Raw genomic sequence first — 20840 nt, 5'->3', positions numbered from 1 at the left:
CTCTGGGCATTAGGGAAATAAAAATCAAAACCACAATGAGATACCACCTCACACCAGTCACAATGGCTAAAATTAACAGCTCAGGAAATAACAGATGTTGGCAAGGATGTGGAGAAAGGGGAACCCTCTTACACTCTTGGTGGGAATGCAAACTGGTGTAGTCACTCTGAAAAACAGTATGGAGATTTCCTCAAAAAGTTAAAAATAGAGCTACCCTATGACCCAGCAATTGCACTACTAGGTATTTGTCCACAGGATACAAGCATAGTGATTCGAAAGGGCACATGCACCCCAATATTTATAGCACCATTATCAACAATAGCCAAACAATGGAAAGATCCCAGATGTCCATCAACAGATAAATGGATAAAGAAGATGTGGTGTAGCTATACAATGGAATATCACTTGGAGATCGGAAAAAAAGGAAATCTTGCCATTTGCAACAATGTAGATGGAACTAGAGGGTATTATGCTAAGCAAAATACGTCAAAGACACCATATGCTTTCACTCACATGTGGGATTTAAGAAACAAAACAGATGAACATAGGGAAAGGGAAGGAAAAATAAGATAAAAACAGAGGGAGGCAAACCATAAGGGACTCAACTATGAGAAACAAACTGAGGGTTGCTGAAGGGGAAAAGGGTGGGGGGATGGGGTAACAGGGTGATGGGCATTAAAGAGGACACTTGGTAGAATGGGCACTGGGTGTTATATGCGACTAATGAATCCCTAAATTCTACCTCTGGAACTAATAATACCCTGTATCTAACTAAATTGAACTCGAATAAAATATTTTTTAAAAAGACACTAGCAGGAAAACAAATGAAATTAGAATAAGGTTTGTAGTTTAATTAATAGTACTGTAACCATGCTAATTTTCTGATTTCGATAATCAAACTACAGTTGTATCATTGTTAACATTAAGGGAAGCTGGATGAAGGGTATACTTGAACTCTATGTACTTACTATTTTAAAAACTTTTCTATAAATATAAAGTTATTTAAAATTAGAAGTTTTGTTTTTTTAAGAGCTTACTCAAAAGTCCACTCTAACCTTTATTAGTTCTATGACCTTCCTGGGGCTCATTTTCTTTACTAAATAGGAAATAAAGATGGATGATCCCCAAGTCCACTCTAGAGAATTACAGAGTTGCTTTCTTATGTTTCTTACCTACAAGGTTGCCTTCCTTTCCTTCTGCAGAACAAATAACTATTGACCAGCAGTTGTTGAAAGGAGGAATCTTGAAAACAGTTGTGAAATGATAATTGCAGGTCATCTATCTCTGCAGTTCAAGTTCCCAATTTAAGGCAGGATGATACAGCACTTGAGAATTGTTCCCAGCTTATTAGGGATCAGACTCCTTTATGCTTTATGCCAAGAGTAAACTTACTGGCCTGAAAGAATTTCTAAGAAAGAGTATTTTGGTCTAGAATAAAACATAAACTAGTTAAAGAGGGTTATTTTTTGTTTTTTTGTTTTGTTTTGTTTTGTTTTGTTTTCATTTTTCAGTGAAAGAGTAGTGGAATTATGAGAGGCCATTTTGTTTCGAAGTTTCTTTAATGTCATCACTATCTTTTTAAAAATACATCTGAAAAAAAATGCTTGTACTTGTAATGGATAAGCCTATTGTTGAAACTCACCACCTCTCTAATCCTAGCATCTAGAGAGAATTCCCAGGAATGCTTTGGCAGTTAAAAAATATATCAGCTTGGCAGAGTTTATTTCCCTTGACACCCTGCCACACCTCCCACACACCCACAGATGCATTTCTCTTGACCACTAGGGACATTCCATGCTCTTTTTCCAACAGTATCTGCCTGCCTGTTCTCATTCTCCCATGGGCCCTTCTTCCCTATAGGTACAGGGCATCTAATTCAAGCATGAATCTGAACTCAAGGATAAAATGCCTCAAACTAGGAGAGATGCCCTTTTCAAAGTGATTTCCAGGTTTAGCCAAGGTTTCTCTAGTTGCTAACAATCAGAAATTTTCATCCTCTTTATTTATCCACCTTTTTTCTCTCATTTCAAAGTTCCACTCATCAAGATTTTCCTTCAATGCAACAAGCAAGTGTTTTTGTTTGTTTGTTTGTTTTAAATATTTTATTTTTAAGTAATCTCTACACCAAGCATGGGCCTCAAATTTACAACACTGAGACCAAGAATAACATGCTCCACTGACTGAGCCAACCAGGTGCTCCAAACAGTATTTTTTAATACTTTGTCCTATGTGGTACATTTTCTTAGTGTTATAGGAAGTTGAATTTATTTTTAAATGTTTCCTGGAAAATTTTTGCAATCAAATCTCTGTAAAGTAGAAATCACCCAGAAAATTTACCAGAAGCCCATTTAGAATGATCCACTTTCAGAAAAACTATCAAGACCTTTTCATGGGCCTTACCCTATGGAGTGCTCACAACCATTTGCCCCAAGGAAAGCACATGCTTTCAGAATTACTCAGCATTGTTACAGCAGTAACAAAATTGTAATGAAATTACACATTAATGGTGTTAAGTCAATACTTGTTGGGATTACATGACCCCTTTAAATTGCCTAGAGCTTCACTCACTTGTCTTGTAGCAGCTCTCTTCTCAAAGGTGGCTCCTTTGCCACCAGTCCTGGTACTACCAAGGAGTGGCTTTAATCCCTGGCTGGATTAATCCACATATCTGAAGGATTTATTCCTCTGAGCACTAAAATAAAATATTATTTAAACTGTTCGCTGTAGAATCTTCATGTACTTAGGGCACCTGGGTGGTTTAGTCAGTTAAGTGTCTGACTTTGGCTCTGGTCATGATCTCAGGGTCCCTGATTGGATCTCGAGTCAGACTTCCTGCTCAGTGGGGAGTCTGCTTCTCCTTCCCCTTCTGCTCCTCCCCCTGTTTGTGTGCTCACTGTCTCTCATTTAAATAAATAAAATCTTTTTTTAAAAGAATGTTCATGTATTTACCCATCTTGCGTTTAAAATAGAGTATACTGCATATAATTTAATATTTCTGGATGAACCCCATTATAAAATGTGATATCCTATGACTAGGGAAATGTATAGCATTGTCTGATTCTGTTTCAATTATTCTAAACCCACAATCTTTTGAATTCCTAGGTTGTATTTTTAGATTTTCTTTTTCTCCTTTAATGTCAAGGTGTCAGCCTACTCACTGTTACCAAGGTGTCAGCCTGTGTGCTTCTCAGCTACTTCTAATCTGATATTGGCTTAGGAATGAAATATCTGGGATCTTAACATGGCATGTAAAATAAGAGTCTATTGAGCCAGAGGGAGACATAACCTCTTACGTTATTAACATACATGAGCTTTGAGTATGATTCAGAAGAAGTAAAGGAAGCTAGAAAGAAAATAAAATGACACATGGGGCTTGATTATTGAAAATGTCTCCTTTGAGCCACCATGCTACAAAAATATAAAATTATAACATTCTTGGGGTGCCTGGGTAATGTGGTCAGTTAAGCATTTGACTCTTGGTTTCAGCTCAGGTTGTGGTCCCATGGTCGTGAGATGGAGGCCAGTGCAGAGCTCTGTGCTAGAGTCTGCTTTGAGATTCTCTCTCCTTCTCCCTCTGTCCCTTGCCTTCCCACCCCCTGCACTCTCTTTCTTTCTCAAAAATAAATAAATAAATAAATCTTAAAGGTATGTTTCATGTGCAATAAAATGCATAGATCTTCAGCGTATAGTTTAGTAAGTGTTAACACATGTATATACCCATGTGACCCCATTACTCAAGGCAATTTCATCACCCTGCAGAAGCTCCTTTGTGCCCTTTCAAGTCTATGTCCCTCATCTTATCACCACACACACACACATACACGGAGGCAGCAGTTGTTCTGATTTCTATTGCTACAGATTCTTTTGCCTGCCCTTGAACTTCACATGAATAGAATCATACAATATATACTCTTCTATGTCAGGCATCTTTAGTTCACTATAAGGTTTTGCAGGTTCCAGTTGTTGCATGTATTTGTGGTTTATTTGTTTTTATTGTTGAGTAGTAGTCTGTTGCCCAAGTATAGCCCAACTCATTTATCTATTCTTCTTCTTTTTTAAAATTTATTCATGAGAGATACAGAGAGAGAGGCAGAGACACAGGCAGAGGGAGAAGCAGGCTCCCTGCAGGGAACCTGATGTGGGACTCAATCCTAGGACCCTGGGATCATGACCTGAGCCAAAGGCAGACGCTCAACCACTGAGCCATCCAGGTGCCCCTATCCATTCTTTCTTTGATGGAATTTAGAATTCTAGTTTGGAGCTCTAATAAATTAAGCCTTATGAATATTAAGTATACATTTTTTTTGAGGACATATGTTTTTGTTTCTCTTAGGTAAATACCTAAGAGCGGAATTTTTTAAATAGGCCCCATCTTACCACTTATTTTTATAATGACACATACACATATTCACTTCTTACATGTTATTGCTTGGCTTTTAAGTTTTATTTATTTATTTATTTACTTTTTATTTATTTATTTTTAATTTTTTTATTTATTTATGATAGTCACACAGAGAGAGAGAGAGAGAGAGAGGCAGAGACACAGGCAGAGGGAGAAGCAGGCTCCATGCACTGGGAGCCCGATGTGGGATTCGATCCCGGGTCTCCAGGATCGCGCCCTAGGCCGAAGGCAGGCGCCAAACCGCTGCGCCACCTAGGGATCCCGGCTTTTAAGTTTTAGAATTAACATATAGACAAAGCAAGTGAAATGTAACTGTAGTTCTAGAAAAAAGAGTAGAAAAATGAGCATGGTAGGTCAAAGAAAAAGCACATGCAAAGGCCCCAAGGAAGAAAATATTTGATGTACTCAAGGATGTGACTGAAGGGCATGTGGCTGGAGCACTATGTTTGAAGGAAACAGTGGTCAAAGATGAAGCTGGGGAGGATGGCTGAGGTCAGATCATGCAGGGTTTAATAGGCAGCTTTTAACTATGCTAGATTTTATCTAAAGTGCATCCAATCAATGATTTTAGGAAGCCAAGTAATGGTCCCTAGTTCTCCATGAAAGAGATGGAAGTATAGAGGGAGAAGGAGATGGAGTTCCAGCAGTAAATTCAGGGGAGATGGGCATGGCCTTAGGCTGTAGATGGAGAAATATGTGCATATGTGAGACATTTTGGAGGTAGAATCTGAGCTCATGGCATCCACCAAATGAATTTCCATGTGAAGAATGAGCAAAATTTAAATAAACTTCCAAGCACTATTTTTTTTTATTTTATTTATTTATTTATGATAGTCACAGAGAGAGAGAGAGAGAGAGAGAGAGAGGCAGAGACATAGGCAGAGGGAGAAGCAGGCTCCATGCACCGGGAGCCCGACATGGGATTCGATCCCGGGTCTCCAAGATCGCGCCCTGGGCCAAAGGCAGGCGCTAAACCGCTGCGCCACCCAGGGATCCCTCCAAGCACTATTTTTGAAACCTTAAATTTATATATATATATATATATATATATATTTTTTTTTTTTTTTTTTTTTTTTTTTTGGTGTGGGCTGATTTTCTGTGAGTCATTAGAAGGTATTACCAGGACAGATAAAAGAAATGAGACTAAGGAGAAAAGGTAAATAAAAACCCTTCTATCCATGTTAATAAGATTTTCCCAACCTTCTGATAGGTATTTTTCAAAGTAGGTCGGCTGTTCACTTGTATCAGAAGCACTTGGGAGTGATTGTTTTAAGCATGCATTCCTGGGTTCTACCGTAGACCTACTGAATCTCAATCTCAAGAAAGCTAGAGATAGGAATTTGCATTTTAAACTAATTTCTCAGAAGATTATGAAGTATTGCTCTATGCTTCTCCAAAGCAGTAACAACCATCATTCCATACTAGCCTTAATCCCTTTTGCTGTTGGATGAGTTGGATATATGAAGTCTTGATGAGTCCAAACTATTATACAGAGAAAAGCATCTCAGATAATTGAAGGGAAACAAGGAGAAGTAAACACTCAGAGTCACTTTTCTCAGTGTAGACTAAGAATGCTATTGCAAAAAAAAAAAAAAAAAAATCTAAATATGCTACTGCAAAAGGTATATTTTTTTAAAGATTGATTTATTTATTTTAGAGAGAGTGCACATGCACAAGCAGGAGTGGGGTCGGGTGGAGAGGGAGAGAGAATCTCAAGCAGATTCTACACTGAGCGTGGAGCCCTATGGGGGCAGAGAGGGGGCTCCATGCGGAGCTCCATCTCACAACCATGAGATCACAACCTGAGCTGAAACCAAGAATCAGACATGTAACTGACTGCACCATCCAGGCACTCCTGCAAAATGCATAGTTTTAAAAGCTGCATTGGGACAAAACTAAGGCAACTAGTAAGAGGACCAGAAAGGACTAGAAAACAAATACAAAGGAAAAGCTAGTGTTTGTGCTGATCCTGGTGGCTGGAACATCCCAGGGAACCAGGAGACAAAGCCTAAGAACTGAGCAGGTGGAAGTCAAACTGTATCTCCACATAAAGTTAGGCCAAAGAGGACATCTCAGTGAATGAACTTGATCATCCACCCTACTACTGTTAGTTGTGAGTCTGTTAGAAGGGAATATTGTGAATAAATTTGCTGTGAGCCCTTTTGGGAGTAAACCTCCTTAGACACCACTCCAGAAGTCATACATCAGGGAGGCCGGTATAACACAGTGGCTAAGAGTGTGAACAGTGGAGGAAATTGCTAGGGGTATGATCTTGGCTCCATCATTTTTTCAATGTGACCTTGGACAAGCTCTTTAAACTCCTTGGGTCTCAGTGTCCTTATCTGGAAACACATAGCCCACAAAATTGGTGTAAAGATTAAATTATATAATACATGTCAAGTGCCTTCATCAATGCCTCAGCACATAGCAAACTCTCAACAAATATTAACTGGGATTACATGCACTAGTGCCCTCACAGCAAATGCAAAGCAGACTGGTCTCTTTTAATGTCCAAATCACACCCAATTTAGCACTGGCATTTTGAAATACAAACAGTGGTCCCTATTTCTGGCATAAACATTGGCAAGTCATTTCTTTAACATCCTAGAACACTGTAAGTATAAATAGTATATGGCCTTACAGCTACTTCTCCATAGATGTACAATTCCACATAGTAATTTCAGGGCCTGGTTTATTCCAATTGGATCTAGTCCCTCCCTCTTGTCTTCCACTTTCTTCTTCTGCCATTAGCCCATAACTGACAACTCTAGAGATACTGCCTCAGCATGGCTTCTAGCCCAACCAAAATGTAATAATTCCCTAGCAAGTCTTTCTTACTAGATAGACTTCTTTCATGCTTTCTGACTTTCTGCTTTGCTGAGCCTGTATAACTTCTACATAAAGCCAACATCAGCCATCAATTTTTATAGTCATCACACCTTCTCAAACTCTAGGAAGAAAATTCCCTAAAAGCAAATTTTGTATTTAAACTTGAGCTGTGTCTTATGGTATGGTCATTAATCTTAAACTAAGTAATAGGACTTTGGATAGGTTATATTAGCATCCTGCTGTATACCAGCATCCTGCTACTATAACCTGCTAAGTAAATCCTGCATTATATGTATCTAGTAACTACTGCCAGTGTCATAGGCCGGAAAGGAACATTCAAAAGTGAGAAGTGGTATTAGGGATCTAGGACATCCTCTTTCTTCTTCAAAAGTTTCCTTTAGTCTTAAACTAGATATTAAATATATGGAAATTAAGTTAAAACTACTCATTAATGAAATTAATTTAATTAAAGTACTCCTATTTTGATTCATATAACTTTCAAACAATTATTATTTATGAATATCACCTCATGAATCCTTAGAATCAACTGGGTTTTAAAAAGTTAGGTCAAGCAAACATCCTTGTCATGGTATTCCTTTTTATAACTGTGAGCAAGGAACCCATACCAAGTCCCTGCTACCTCTAGTATTTTGGAAGGAATTTTTCCTATAAAATCCCAGACTTGAAATTTAAATCTTTTTTCTGACATGCAAAAATCAAAGTTTAATCTAATGAATAAGGGTGATAAGTTACTGATTGAGATCACAACACAAAAGCAACACACTGTATTTTAAAAACAAATGGCTCAAAACAGTCAAAATCCAACCTACATAAAACATTGCTCTGCCTTGATCTGCTTGAACAAGGAGTTCCAGTTGGAAAACATTTACTGTGAGGCTTGTGCTAGAAGGACAGGAACATCTGGACACTGCAGTGGTAGAGTAGAAACAGATGGTGACTTCTCAGAAGAACTGTGGCTCTTCGACTATCAAGAACTGTCATCCTATGTTTTTGCCTTGTTTTCCTAGTATACAGGAAAATATAATTAGGAAGACAAGAAAATTGTTTCAATGTCTCCATCTAATTAGCTTCAAAAATATTTTGTTTTTCTAGAACTCTGTAAAGAAATTGTACATTTTATCACACAGTGCCATAGTAATAATTGAATATCAATCAAAATATTGAAGATGATATTCTTGGGGTACCTGGGTGGCTCAGTTGGTTGAAAGTCTGGCTCTTGATTTCAGCTGAGGTCATGATCTCAGGATCATGGGACTGAGCCCTGCGCTCATCAGGGTGTCTGCTGGAGATTCTCTCTCCCTCTCCCTCTTGCCCTCTCCTGCAACTTGTGCAAGCACTCTAAACAAACAAACAAATAAATAAATAAAATCTTAAAAAAGTAAAAATAAAAATAAAGATCACATTCTTGGTGCACCTTGGTGGTGCAGTTGGTTAAGTGTGTGACTCTTGGTTTCAGCTCAGGTCATGAGATTGAGCCTTGCATCAGGCTTTACTCTTAGTCAGGTGTCTGCTTCTCTCCTTCTCCTTCAAATAAATAAATAAATAAATCTTAAAATCTTAATAAAAAAAAGTCACATACATTCTTGTCTTTATACCATGAATATTTCACTGGATTTTGAATGCCAGTTAGTGCTTTATTTGCTATCTCCCACCACCCTCCCCCAACCTTAAATAAAAGGCAAACAGCTAGAATGTAGTTTATTGTGTATATATGAATTTTGGAGCCTGACTCCCTGGGTTCGAATTCTGACTCAGCAGTTCATCAACTGTGCCCTTGAGCAAACAAGTTATTTAACTTCTTTGTACCTCATTTTCTTCATCTGTAAACCAAGAATAACATGTTTTGGAGTTGACATGAAAATGAAATGAATTAATTCAATACACATAAGCACCTAAACAATGCCAGCACATAATTGGCACTCAATAAATGTTAGCTATTTTTGTTTTATTAAAATCTTACAGTAGATCTTTCTTGAGGCTGATGATTTCTAGATGATGAAGTTACTATCCTTGTCAGTGCCCTACTGTGATAAGGAATCATGTGCTGCCTCAGAAACCAGTGGCAAGGACTGGCCAACAGTGATTCTTCCTCAGCCAGGGCTATGGTTGTATCACCTTGAGCATGCCCTTGAGCCTGAGCATACTCTGAGAGCCTCCCACGGCCATCCATGCAAATTCAGTGAGTTGCCTTACACCTATGCACCTCAGCTGCTACAGAGAGTTCACATAGTAAGCAGTTCCTGACTAGAAAGATGCATATCTGTAAGATCCTCTGGGAAATTACTCATAGCTAGCCCAACTTTTCTAAGTTTCCACAAGTTAATGACCATCAACAAAGCTCCTCAGATAAACTAGATAAAGAAACAATACTTACTGGTTGTTCTGAAAGCTTGGTTAAACCAATTTTGAAGATTACATTCACATGCAGGCCAGTTTGGTGCCTGAAGGATAGATGTCTCCTCTGCTTTCCACTTCCTGTAAGCCTGGGGTTCATCCCTTGGTGGGGGTGGAGGTGGGGATAGCAGGTCTTACGGGGGTTATGTAAATGAGTGAAGCAAGGGAAGAAGGAGTGTTAGGACCTGTGAAAAACTGGATTGTAGAGGTCTCATTAAAAGGATTCTAATTTAAATTTTTTGTCTAAAATTTATTTGTAGGTCAAAGTCAGTCCTCAGGCAACCAGACCTCAGCTTTTGTTCTTGTTTTTGTTTTTTAGTTGATATACCTAGCCGAAGGGGTGTACGTTCACTGGTATGTAGTCTTTTTATTTACCGTAGCTTTATGCAGTTTTTTGCTATACTACTCTTACTAAATTCTTTACGTAGTATCTGGAGTTATTCAGTGCCTAGAGTCAAGCCCCACCAGTTTTAGAAACTCAAGAAGCCCCACTGGTTTTCATAGCCAAATGTTTATGGAGACTCACCTTCCACTGTGTCTGGGTACCTGGTGTGAGGGTCTGCTTATCTCCCTTTTCTGAGCTTGTGGGGTTCCTCTTGTTTGTGGTTAGTCTTGCCAGGAGCTTTGGTCTCAACTGCATCTTCACCCCACCTACCCTTTTCTATGTGGCCTTTTCTCTATGACAAACTGTGGAAGGTCTGTTCTGCCAGTCTTCAGGTTGTTTTCAGAGTTGGTTGCTCTGATGTGGCTGTTATCTCATTGTGTCTATGGAACAAGGTGAGCTCAGGATCCTCCTGTGTAGATAGGTAGAAGCTAGACCTGAGCAGTAGAAAGAATGCTCCAAAGCCAAGTCCCAAATCCTTGAAGGCAAATTAAGCAAGTGTCAAATGTCACAAATGCTAGAGGCAGGAACTGGAGACAAGGACAGTGATAAAGAAGCTACACATTAGAAGCTGGGGATACAACATCCTGACCTTGTGGCTTCCAAGACCTTGGAGCTGACAGATCAAGAACCTCAGGTTTGGAGCATATACTCTCTTTGTCCACTTCTGCCCCAGGGTAACCCCTAGGCTCATTATAATGCATTTGCATTGTGAGTACAGCACTGCCCAGATAGATAAAGGCTGCCATGACGATCTTTTTTTTTTTTTAAGATTTATTTATTTATTCATTCAGAGAGAATTAAGAGAGAGGCAGAGACACAGGCAGAGAGAGAAGCAGGCTCCATGCAGGAAGCCCGATGTGGGACTCGATCCTGGGTCTCCAGGATCACACCCCGGGCTGCAGGCAGCGCCAAACCGCTGTGCCACCGGGGCTGCCCTGCCATGACAATTCTGACACAAACCTTGTAGTGTCAAATCTCCCCCTCCAACCTGTGGGAGGAGTCCCCCAAATGACTGGAAGCAGTCTTTAGAGACCACCCCACTATATGGTCATAGCTCCTCTCAACCCAGAGAGACACAATAAATATTCAATCCCCAAACAACCTAGGGCCTATTCCACTTGGGAGGAACTTGCCTGCTCTCCCACCTTGAGAGTGTACTTTCATTTTAATAAACTGATTTGTGCTTGCCACTTTCCTTCTGGCTGTCTTTATTCAAGCATGGATTCCATGTAAATCTTTCTGTGGGGAATCCAAGGACCTCCATTCATACAATGCAGAGTCTCCCACCAGTAACACTCCTACTCCACCATCTTCCCAGAAATCCCAAGATATTTATTCAGGATTGGCCTCTCTCCTCCTGCACTATCTAACAATGATGCTAACTAACACCACACATATCTTGCAGCTGTCTGCAATTAGACACTATTCAGGGATATGCCTAGCTGCTCCTAGGAGCTAATGAAAGCTCTACTCAGTGGAGTAACTGGAGTCATTCAACATTCATTTAACAGATATTGATGGAGTGCCTACTCTGAGCATAACCAAACATCACAAAGGCAGCCAAGCAGGTTTTTCTATTTTTCAGTCCCTATTTTACTAAAAGGGTTTGGATTTAGCAAATCATGCCATTACTTTCCTTTCTTATTTCTTTGGATAAACTGCTGACTTCCCATTTATCAGGAAGAATAGATTTTTTCTTATAAGTAAAATCACAACAAATCTGTTTTTAATCTAGCCATTTCTGAGCCTGCTTTAAAGTTGTTCTGAACTCTGTTCAAGTTGCCTCAGCCACTGTACATGAAGCCCCAGATACTCTGTTCAACCATATGCAGAGGATTATAAGACTTTTCTCCCTTATGGGGTTTGCAATCTAAAATGAACTCCTGTGACTCTGATAGACATAAAATGAATATACAGAACTGTAATTGCAACACAAAAACATGAAATACACAGAGCTGAGTTTGGAGTGGTAAATCTTGGTTGTCATAGCAGAGCTGTGGCTGTTACTTTAGTTCCACTTACATGTTTTGTTTGAATTCAAGTTGTTCCTCTTCTCTTTTCAGTGCTGAGGAAACTGAAGCCTGAACAGTTAAATGCTCTATAAAATCCTTTGAGAGCCAAAAGAGAACCTAGGCACATGGATAACTTTCTTCTTTCTTCATTTAATAACAAGGGCCCAATTCTAGATCATCCAGAGAGCATTTCAGGAACATATTAAATTAAGAATATCATGTTAAATGTGAGATGATGATGAGTATTCGTTCAATTTAATAAACCTGAGTGAAATTTGTCTGCCTGCCATTGCCCTGAACTCTCAGTTAACAAAGTTGATTTTCTTGAGGAAGACAAACACATGAGAAACAAACCCCACTATGTTATCAAAGCTGTAAGGGAGGGAACACAGAGGAAGCTCCTGGAAATCTCTGCCTAGGAATATCAAAGAGGACGTAAGGAGGAGTTCACGAGATGGACAAAGAGTGGAGGGCATCTGTGCATCAGGAATAGCATTGCAAAGTGTAGAAAATAAGAACTGTGGCTTCTTTAAGGACCTGAACACAATGCATAGGATATTTGTGTCATGTAGGAAATCTGTGCCAGATCTTGAAGGGTCTTCTGTACCATGCTAAGAAGTTTAGATGATTTCTGCAGATAGTTGGAAGTTACTAAAGAGGACTCCCTAGAGGGAGTGTCATGGTTAGATTTGTATTTTAAAAAGAATGCTCTGGCTGCCGTATGTCACACGAATTAGAGGAAGGCAAGATAGCGTTGAGGGGATTTTAAAAATTTTTAAAAAGGAACAGGCAAGAAATTATAAGTCAGTGCAACAGGACTAGAACAAGGAGGAATAACACTGAAATAGTCTTTGATGACCTTCTGGATGCAGGAATCTGGTGAAAGAAAGGAGTTCAGTAATTCCTAAGCTTCTGACCTGAGAAGAGGAGTCAGTTAGGGAGTGGAGCAGTTTGGAGAGAGAAATGGATGTGTTGGCGTCCAGGTTGGGATGACCATTCTGGAAGTAAGAGAACAGACAAGTGCTAGAAATACATGTTTGAGAATTTTCATCTTCTGGATGGTTGATGAGACCCTGAAGGTAGTTAAGGCTGTCTGGAAAAGTGTAGAGAGTAAAAAGAGTAAAGTAACAAGGACAATACCGTGAGGACCAATATTTAAGAGTTAGAAGAAGAAAAGAAGCTGACGAAGGGAAATAAGAAGTGGTCTGAAAATGGGAGGCCACCCAGGAAAGCATGTGGTCATGGAAGCACAGAGAAGCAAGTGTCAAATGTCACCAAGGGGCCAATTGGGATACCATCGGAAATGGGGACAATGAGTTTAGAACAAGAAAGCCAAGTATTTTGTTCAAATCGGTGAGTATGCACTAAGCACCAATTAGGTACTCATCTATTCAAGGCCCTGAGGTGAACAAAATAGAAAATAAAAATACATGCCTTGAGTCTTATTTCTAGTGAGGGACACAGACAATGAACAAATAAATATGTGAAAGTTTAATATATTGTAGTACTATGCAGAAAAGTAAAAACAGGTAAGGAGGTCCGGAGTTGGGTGGGAGAGGTGTGGATGCAGTGTAGAATAGAGTGGTTAAAATGTCTTTGGAAACAAGTGTAAAGGCCTTGTCAGAAGGGTAACTTTTATTGCAATTAGTTTCTTTTTTCTTTTTAAAAAGATTTTATTTATTTATTCATAAGAGACACAGAAAGAGAGAGTCAGAGGGAGAAGCAGGCTCCACACAGGCCTGATGCGGGACTCAACCCTGAGTCTCCAGGATCAAGCCCTGGGCTGGAGGCAGCGCTAAACCGCTGAGCCACCCGGGCTGCCCTGCAATTAGTTTCAATGTCTGAAGGTAAAGGCCAGAAGGCAACAAATTAAAGAGTGAATGGGAAGGAGAGAAAGAAAGAGTTGATGAAAGAGAAAGAAATGGAGTGAATAGGTCTTTCAAGAAGTCTGCTGCCACAGAGCAGAGATGCTAAGCACAGGTAGAAGGGACAGAAGAAATGTAGACAAAGAAGGGTCTGGAAATAGAGACTTTTGTAGGTTGGAGTTGAGGCAGAGGGGCTGCAAAGTCATGCGGCTCCAGGGGACCCTGTTTACTTTGTGGGACTGCTGTTGCCTTGTGTTGTAAGATGGGGTGTTCAACTCATCTCCCCCATTAACTCCAATTTTGCTATGAATTAGGAAGCAAGAATGCCTATTTTCAAAAGAGAGAGCAGAGGGATATCCTAAGATTACAGAAACCAGAAATAGAAATGGAATTTGAATCTAGGGACAAAAAATAGTAGCCAAGTGACATTGAGAGCTTGGAGGACAGCTGGGTCACACTGGGCCCTTCTCTCATATCATCTCACTTAATGTTATCAACAGTCTGGCAAGAAGAGATTATTCTTGCTTTATGGATGAGAAAACTGAAGCCCACAGCACTAAGGTACCACACACAAGTTCACACATCTGGGAGGAGGTGACAGTGCCAAAATTCCAGAGACAGTGAACTTTCCCCTGCAACATGCTGCTTGAGATACAAAGAGGAATGGGTTATGATCCCTGCTCTCAGCTCTCACAGTCTATTGGGAATAAAAACATATAAATAACTATAAAACAAAGAGATAAATGCAAAACTGGCTTATGAGCAAAGTGCTGTGGGAATACAGGCTTGTAAATTCTCCCAGGCAGTTGTATATTTATGGTTACCCAGGAGGGAGAACAGGAATGACAAAGGCAAAATATTAATAAATTCTCATGATGATACAATGAGTATCTTCCAATGCCACTTTATTTAAAAATGTGTATCCAATATTTATCATTTAGAATAAGCAATTTCTTTTTTATGATTTATTTATTTATTTGGGGGGGTGCAGAGGGAGAGGGAGAGAATCTCTAGCAGCCTGGCTGCTGAGCACAGAGCCTGATGCGGGGCTCAATCTCACAACCCTGAGATCATGACCTGAACTGAAATCAAGAGTCAGATGCTTAACAGACCTAGCCACATGGGGATCCTTAGAATCAGCAATTTCTTAAGATTATATGTGGTTGGTTACTATGAGCCTTATATGCAGATTTTTTAAAATTTTTATTTATTTATGATAGTCACACAGAGAGAGGGAGAGAGAGGCAGAGACACAGGCAGAGGGAGAAGCAGGCTCCATGCACCGGGAGCCCGACGTGGGATTCGATCCCAGGTCTCCAGGATCGTGCCCTGGGCCAAAGGCAGGCGCCAAACCGCTGCGCCACCCAGGGATCCCCTTATATGCAGATTTTAAAAGCAGACAGTTTAAGACTCATACATTGAAAGTAAAGTGCTTCAATAGATCAAAACCTTCACATTCTGGGTAGAAAAGGAGGGAAATAAGAATATAAATGCATACATATAAATATAAATCTTATTTTTGCATAAAGAAACACTGGAAGGACAAATTAGAAACCTCTTAGGGGTGTGAGGAATGGATTAGAAGGGGGAGGGATGGAAACGAGACTTTTCTGAGTATATATTTTTATAGTTTTATTTGTGATCCGTATAAATGTTTTATATATTTAAAAAAGAAACGAGAGAATCATAAAATTAAAAACAGACTGAAACAGGGGCACCTGGGTGGCTCAGTCGCTTAAGCATCTGCCTTCAGCTCAGGTCATGATCCCAGGGTCCTGGGATTGAGTCCCATATTGGGCTCTCAGCTCAGCTGGCAATATTTTTCTCCCTCTGCTCCTTCCTTTCCTTATGCTCTCTCACACTCTTCTCAAATAAATAATAAAATCTTTAAAAAAATAAAAATAAATTAAAAAAAAATTTAAAACCAGACTGAAACAAATCAAACTATGTATCAATTTGGTAAGATAACCACATAGGGATAAAAATTTTGAATGAATTTTTTAGCACAATGCTCTATTTATAAGCCTTACTGCAATATATTTTAAGGGCAAAAGGAATTTTGAAGATATCTTAAACTTCATCCTGTACTTTTACTTTGAGTGGCAATTATAAACTATATACACTATTTTGTGTATATTATAGATAAATAAATATTTTGATATTTTTAGGAACCAAGAGGTTTAGTATAAGAAAGATGGTATACCAATATCATAGTATAGGAGTTTAAAAAATATGATAGTGTTGGGCAGCCCAGGTGGCTCAGCAGTTTAGCGTCGCCTAAAGGTGTGTGATCCTGGAGACCTGGGATCGAATCCCACGTCAGGCTCCCTGCATGGAGCCTGTTTCTCCCTCCGCCTGTGTCTCTGCCTCTGTGTGTCTCATGAATAAATAAATAAAAATCTTTGAAAAAATATGATAGTGTTAAAAATCTGAATTGATCTATTCATTAAAGGACACAACCAATAATAGGTCAAAAGGCAACTTATAGAATGGAAGAAAATAGTTATAAATTATATATCTGATAAGGGATTAATATTCAGAATATATAAAGAACTTCTACCACTCAAAAACAATAAAGCAAGATAACCTTTTTTCGAAATGGGCAAAGTTCTTGTTTTTTTTTTAATTTTTATTTATTTATGATAGTTACAGAGAGAGAGAGGCAGAGACACAGGCAGAGGGAGAAGCAGGCTCCATGCGCCGGGAGCCCGATGTGGGATTCGATCCCGGGTCTCCAGGATCGCGCCCTGGGCCAAAGGCAGGCGCCAAACCGCTGCGCCACCCAGGGATCCCTGGGCAAAGTTCTTGAATAGACATTTCTCTAAAGAAGATATTTGAATGGCCAATAAGCATGTGAAAAGATTTTCAACCACTAATCATTAGGGAAATGCAAATCAAAACCACATTGAGACATCACCTCAGACCCATTAGGATGGCTACTATTAAAAACAGATAACAGATAAATAAAACATATTAACAGTTGTTGAAATCTGGTGGTGGATAGATGAGTACTACTGTACATTCTTTCGACTCTTCCGATGTGAACATTTTATTAATAAGATTTTGCCAAGAAAAAGCTCCAACCAAATAAGAAAAAAGATAACAGTTTGAATGAAAACTCACAGAGGAAGTGAATCCTGCCTTTGGTATTTAGTAGCTATATGATAGCAATGATACCAAGAGAAGGTTTTTGGGAAGAGAAGTAGAAGAGTATTGGGAGATGCCTTAGTCTATCCATATCCTCCACAGAGCCCCCACCCACACGGCCCCAATACGCACAATCATACTTAAGAGTGGTGTGCTTTAACATGAGCCTCCTAAACACTGGATTTTGACTCCTAAAGCCCACCCACAAGAAGGTATGTGACCTGGGCAGGGTACTTAATTTCCCCAAGGACTTAATACTGAGTAGATCTGAAGAATGAAGAGGAAGGAGAATCTTAGGATGACTTCCAGATTTCTGGCCAGACACCACAGGAAGAGGAGGTGTAAGCACCCCTGGGGATTGGGAAGACTCTCAGGCCAAGGGACTCATGGAGGAAAAAGAGATTCTTCTCTTCAGAAGTGGTATGAGGGTTCAGAGTTATGTCATTTTAACAAAATGGGATTTATTTTTGTACCCCGAGCTGATGAAGAGAATGGAACAATTGTATCTATTTTTCAAATCTTCTATCATGAGAATACGCAATGAACAGTTCTGCAGTGTAAAGCTCAGAAACACCAAAACTGATACAAGGTTTTGCAGAATTGGAACTATATTTTTAATTGAGTTATTATAGGATTATGACCTAAATGTTATATTTGAAGTGCATGCATTTGAACTTATAAAATAAATTCATGCCAGCCAATTAAGAATAATAAAGGGCTACTCGATGTGTTTTGGCACCAATGGAGGGAGCATCTGACCACAGCCGGAATTGCAGGATCTGGGTGGTGAGCACCGGCAGCGGGGGTGGCATCCGGAGCAAGGGTGGGCAGTGAGAGACGCGTGGCACAGCTGGTGCCGGCAGCAACAGTAGACAAGGGCAGGGCAGCTGGAGGTGGAAGGTTCCCCAAGGAAGGGTAAAAAAACAAACAAACCAACCCAGGGTGGGGAAGGCGGAGGTCCAGCGGCAACACTAGGTGCTGATTCTGCTAACAACAGCCACAGGATGGCTCACGAATTAAATATCCAGGCATTAGTCATAGGCAACCCCGGACCCTCTCACCACAGCCCTGTAAGGTAGGACTGTTAGGTTTGGGTTTTGCTTTATTAAAATAGGGAGGGGGAAAATAGTACAGGAGGATTTACAGCAAGAAGTGCCTCGCTTTTTACTTCTTTGTAGATACAACCACTTTTACCTTCCTGGCTTTTACATCTCCTGCTGATGCTCTTCAACCATGTAGACAGGACTGAGCCACACTTCTGACCTGACTTACGGACTCGCGGTGGCAGGTGAAGAGGCAGTTCATTTAACATCACCGAGCCCCAAACAATAGTTACATCGCTGTTTTTAGTTCTACTTTGGCAACTTTAATTTCCTTAAATTTTGCAGTTAGTTCTCTTAGAGACAGCATCTCTTGTGCTGTAGAGGAGGATTTTTGGGAGAGGAAGCTATTTGAGCTCCCCCTGACTCCTACACTCCCACCTCCACTACCTTTTTTTTTTTTTTTTTTTTTTAATTAACTTATTTAAGTAATCTCTACACCCAATGTGAGGCTGGAACTCGTGACCCAGAGAAAAAGAGTTGCATGCTCTACTGACTGAGCCAGCCATTTCATTTCCAATTCATTTTCCAATTACTCCTTTTTATGGCATCATGTTTTTGTTTAATGGAGAGAATATAATTTCACATGTCACTAGTGGCAAATAATTAATTTTGTAGGGTTTCTATTTGACTCTTCTTATCTTCCCTGAATTGTATGTTTCCTCTGTAGTTGGGTTTTCTCTGTTTATCTTTTTTTTCACCATACTGTAGGTTTTTCTCAAATATTGGTGATTCGCAGTTCTTAAGAATGGGCCAAGAGCCAAGGCTTCCTAGGGGTTCTAAGCACACTTGTGGAACTTGCTGAGCAGCTGGCTTCAATTTGGGGTGACTAGTAAGAGGCCTGATCATTACACTGAGACCTCTCAAATGCCAGAATGTAGATGGCTTTGTGCTGGACACCAGCCTCAATTCCACTGCTCACATTTCTCAGATAGATCCTTCAGTGTCCTTAGGAAAGTCCCCTCTGGTCACTCATTGGTTGGTTTTGTTTCCATCTGTAGTTCAGCACCTAGTTGCTGGGCGTACTTAGCATCAGAATTGAGAAGTAGTGTGGAGGATGACAGTTTCATATACAGATAGATTATCACTGTCCTCTGTCTTCTCTTCACTCTACTAACCTGAGTCCCCAATGTCTGCCAGGTTCTAGCAGGGAGCTAGGCTTCCTTGTCTTCTGGGAGACCCTCCAAGCATATCTTGAGCTATAGCTTCTATCACTTAGTATTGTCTCATCCCTTTGTCTTCTAGAAATTCATTGGTAGCACTTGTCCTCTGTTCTCTAAACTGTTTTTGGTATTGTACCTTTTATAATCCTTTATATAATTACAGTTGAGTCCTAGGAGGAAGAGGGAATAAATATATGTGCTCCAGTTCTCTTCTTGAACCAGTAGCAAAAGTAGGGATCATTCCCATTATACATTTGGAAAACAGAAGCACCTGTGGTTAAGCGACTTGCCTAAGATCACACAGATAGAAAGGGAACGACCAGAACTAAACTGGCATGCTTTTGACTATGCCACACTACTACTTTTTGTCCAAACCACGACTCAGCTGATAGGACCTGGAGAAAAAGGTCTTTATATAATACTATAGGTTATAAATATGCTGTCATTTCTATATAAAAATAATTCAGAAACTGCCTAGACTAAAAACTACAATATGTAGTTTTTACAATATCATTACAATATCATTTTATGAGATATATATATATATATATATATATATATATATATATATATACATAGAATGAAATGAGAGATCACCAAAGTCATAAAACAACAGTTTTATATTTTGTGGGTCAGCTAGGAGCAGAATACAGCCTGAGTAGACAAAATTGGTAGGAAGGGTAGGATTAATATTCGGGTAGTTATGGCAAACGTTTGGCATACTTGGTGCTCTCTTGCCTCTATGAAATCCACTTTATTTTTCTGTTTGTTTAACTGAGGTAAAATTGGCATATGACATTATATTAGTTTCAAGTATATAACATAATAATTTGGTATTTGTATAAACTATAAGGTGGTCACTATAATAAGTTGAATTATCATTCACCACCATAAAATTAATCCCTTAACACTTTTGGTCCACCTTGTAACCCCATTCCCCTCTGATAACCACCAATCTGTTCTCTGTATCTATGAGTTTTATTTGTTCATTTGTTTTGTTTTTTAGATGCTACATGTATGTGAAATCATGCAGTATTTGTTTTTCTCTATTTAACTTATTTTACTTAGCACAATACCCTTTAGGTCCATCCATGTCATCACAAATGACAAGATTTCCTTTTTTATGGCTGAGTAGTATTCTGTTATGTGTATATACCACATCTTTATCCATTCATCCATTGATTAAGTCGTGTCCGTGGCTTTGCTATTATAAATAATGCTGTGATGAACACAGATGTGCATATATTTTTTCAAATTAGTGTTTTCCACTTCTTCAGATAAATATCCAGGAATGGAATTGCTGGATCATATGATATTTCTATATTTTATTTTTTGAGGAACCTCAATACTGTTTTTCCATACTGGCAACACCAATTTACATTCTCACCAACAACGTAGGAGGGTTTTCTCTCCTCCACAAACTCTCCAACACCTGTTATTTCTTGTCTTTTTGCTAATATCTTTGACAGGTCTGAAATGATATCTCATTGTGGCTTTGATTTGCATGTCCCTGATGATGAGT

The 20840-nt window shown here is 39.4% G+C and overlaps 1 long non-coding RNA gene across 1 annotated transcript; it reads right to left on the bottom strand.

The window, feature by feature from the left end:
* Nucleotides 1-6286: 6286 nt before the first annotated feature.
* On the bottom strand, nt 6287-10697 carry LOC140616389 (uncharacterized). The gene is made up of 3 exons (XR_012016886.1): nt 10173-10697; nt 8437-8590; nt 6287-8255 (listed from the first exon to the last, which is right to left on the bottom strand). It is a non-coding gene; the product is annotated as an uncharacterized lncRNA (long non-coding RNA).
* Nucleotides 10698-20840: the final 10143 nt, after the last annotated feature.

The sequence above is a fragment of the Canis lupus genome, chromosome 24 (assembly GCF_048164855.1).
Source record: "Canis lupus baileyi chromosome 24, mCanLup2.hap1, whole genome shotgun sequence".
Taxonomy (NCBI): Eukaryota; Metazoa; Chordata; class Mammalia; order Carnivora; family Canidae; genus Canis; species Canis lupus.
This window is presented reverse-complemented; position numbering and strand designations above follow the sequence as displayed.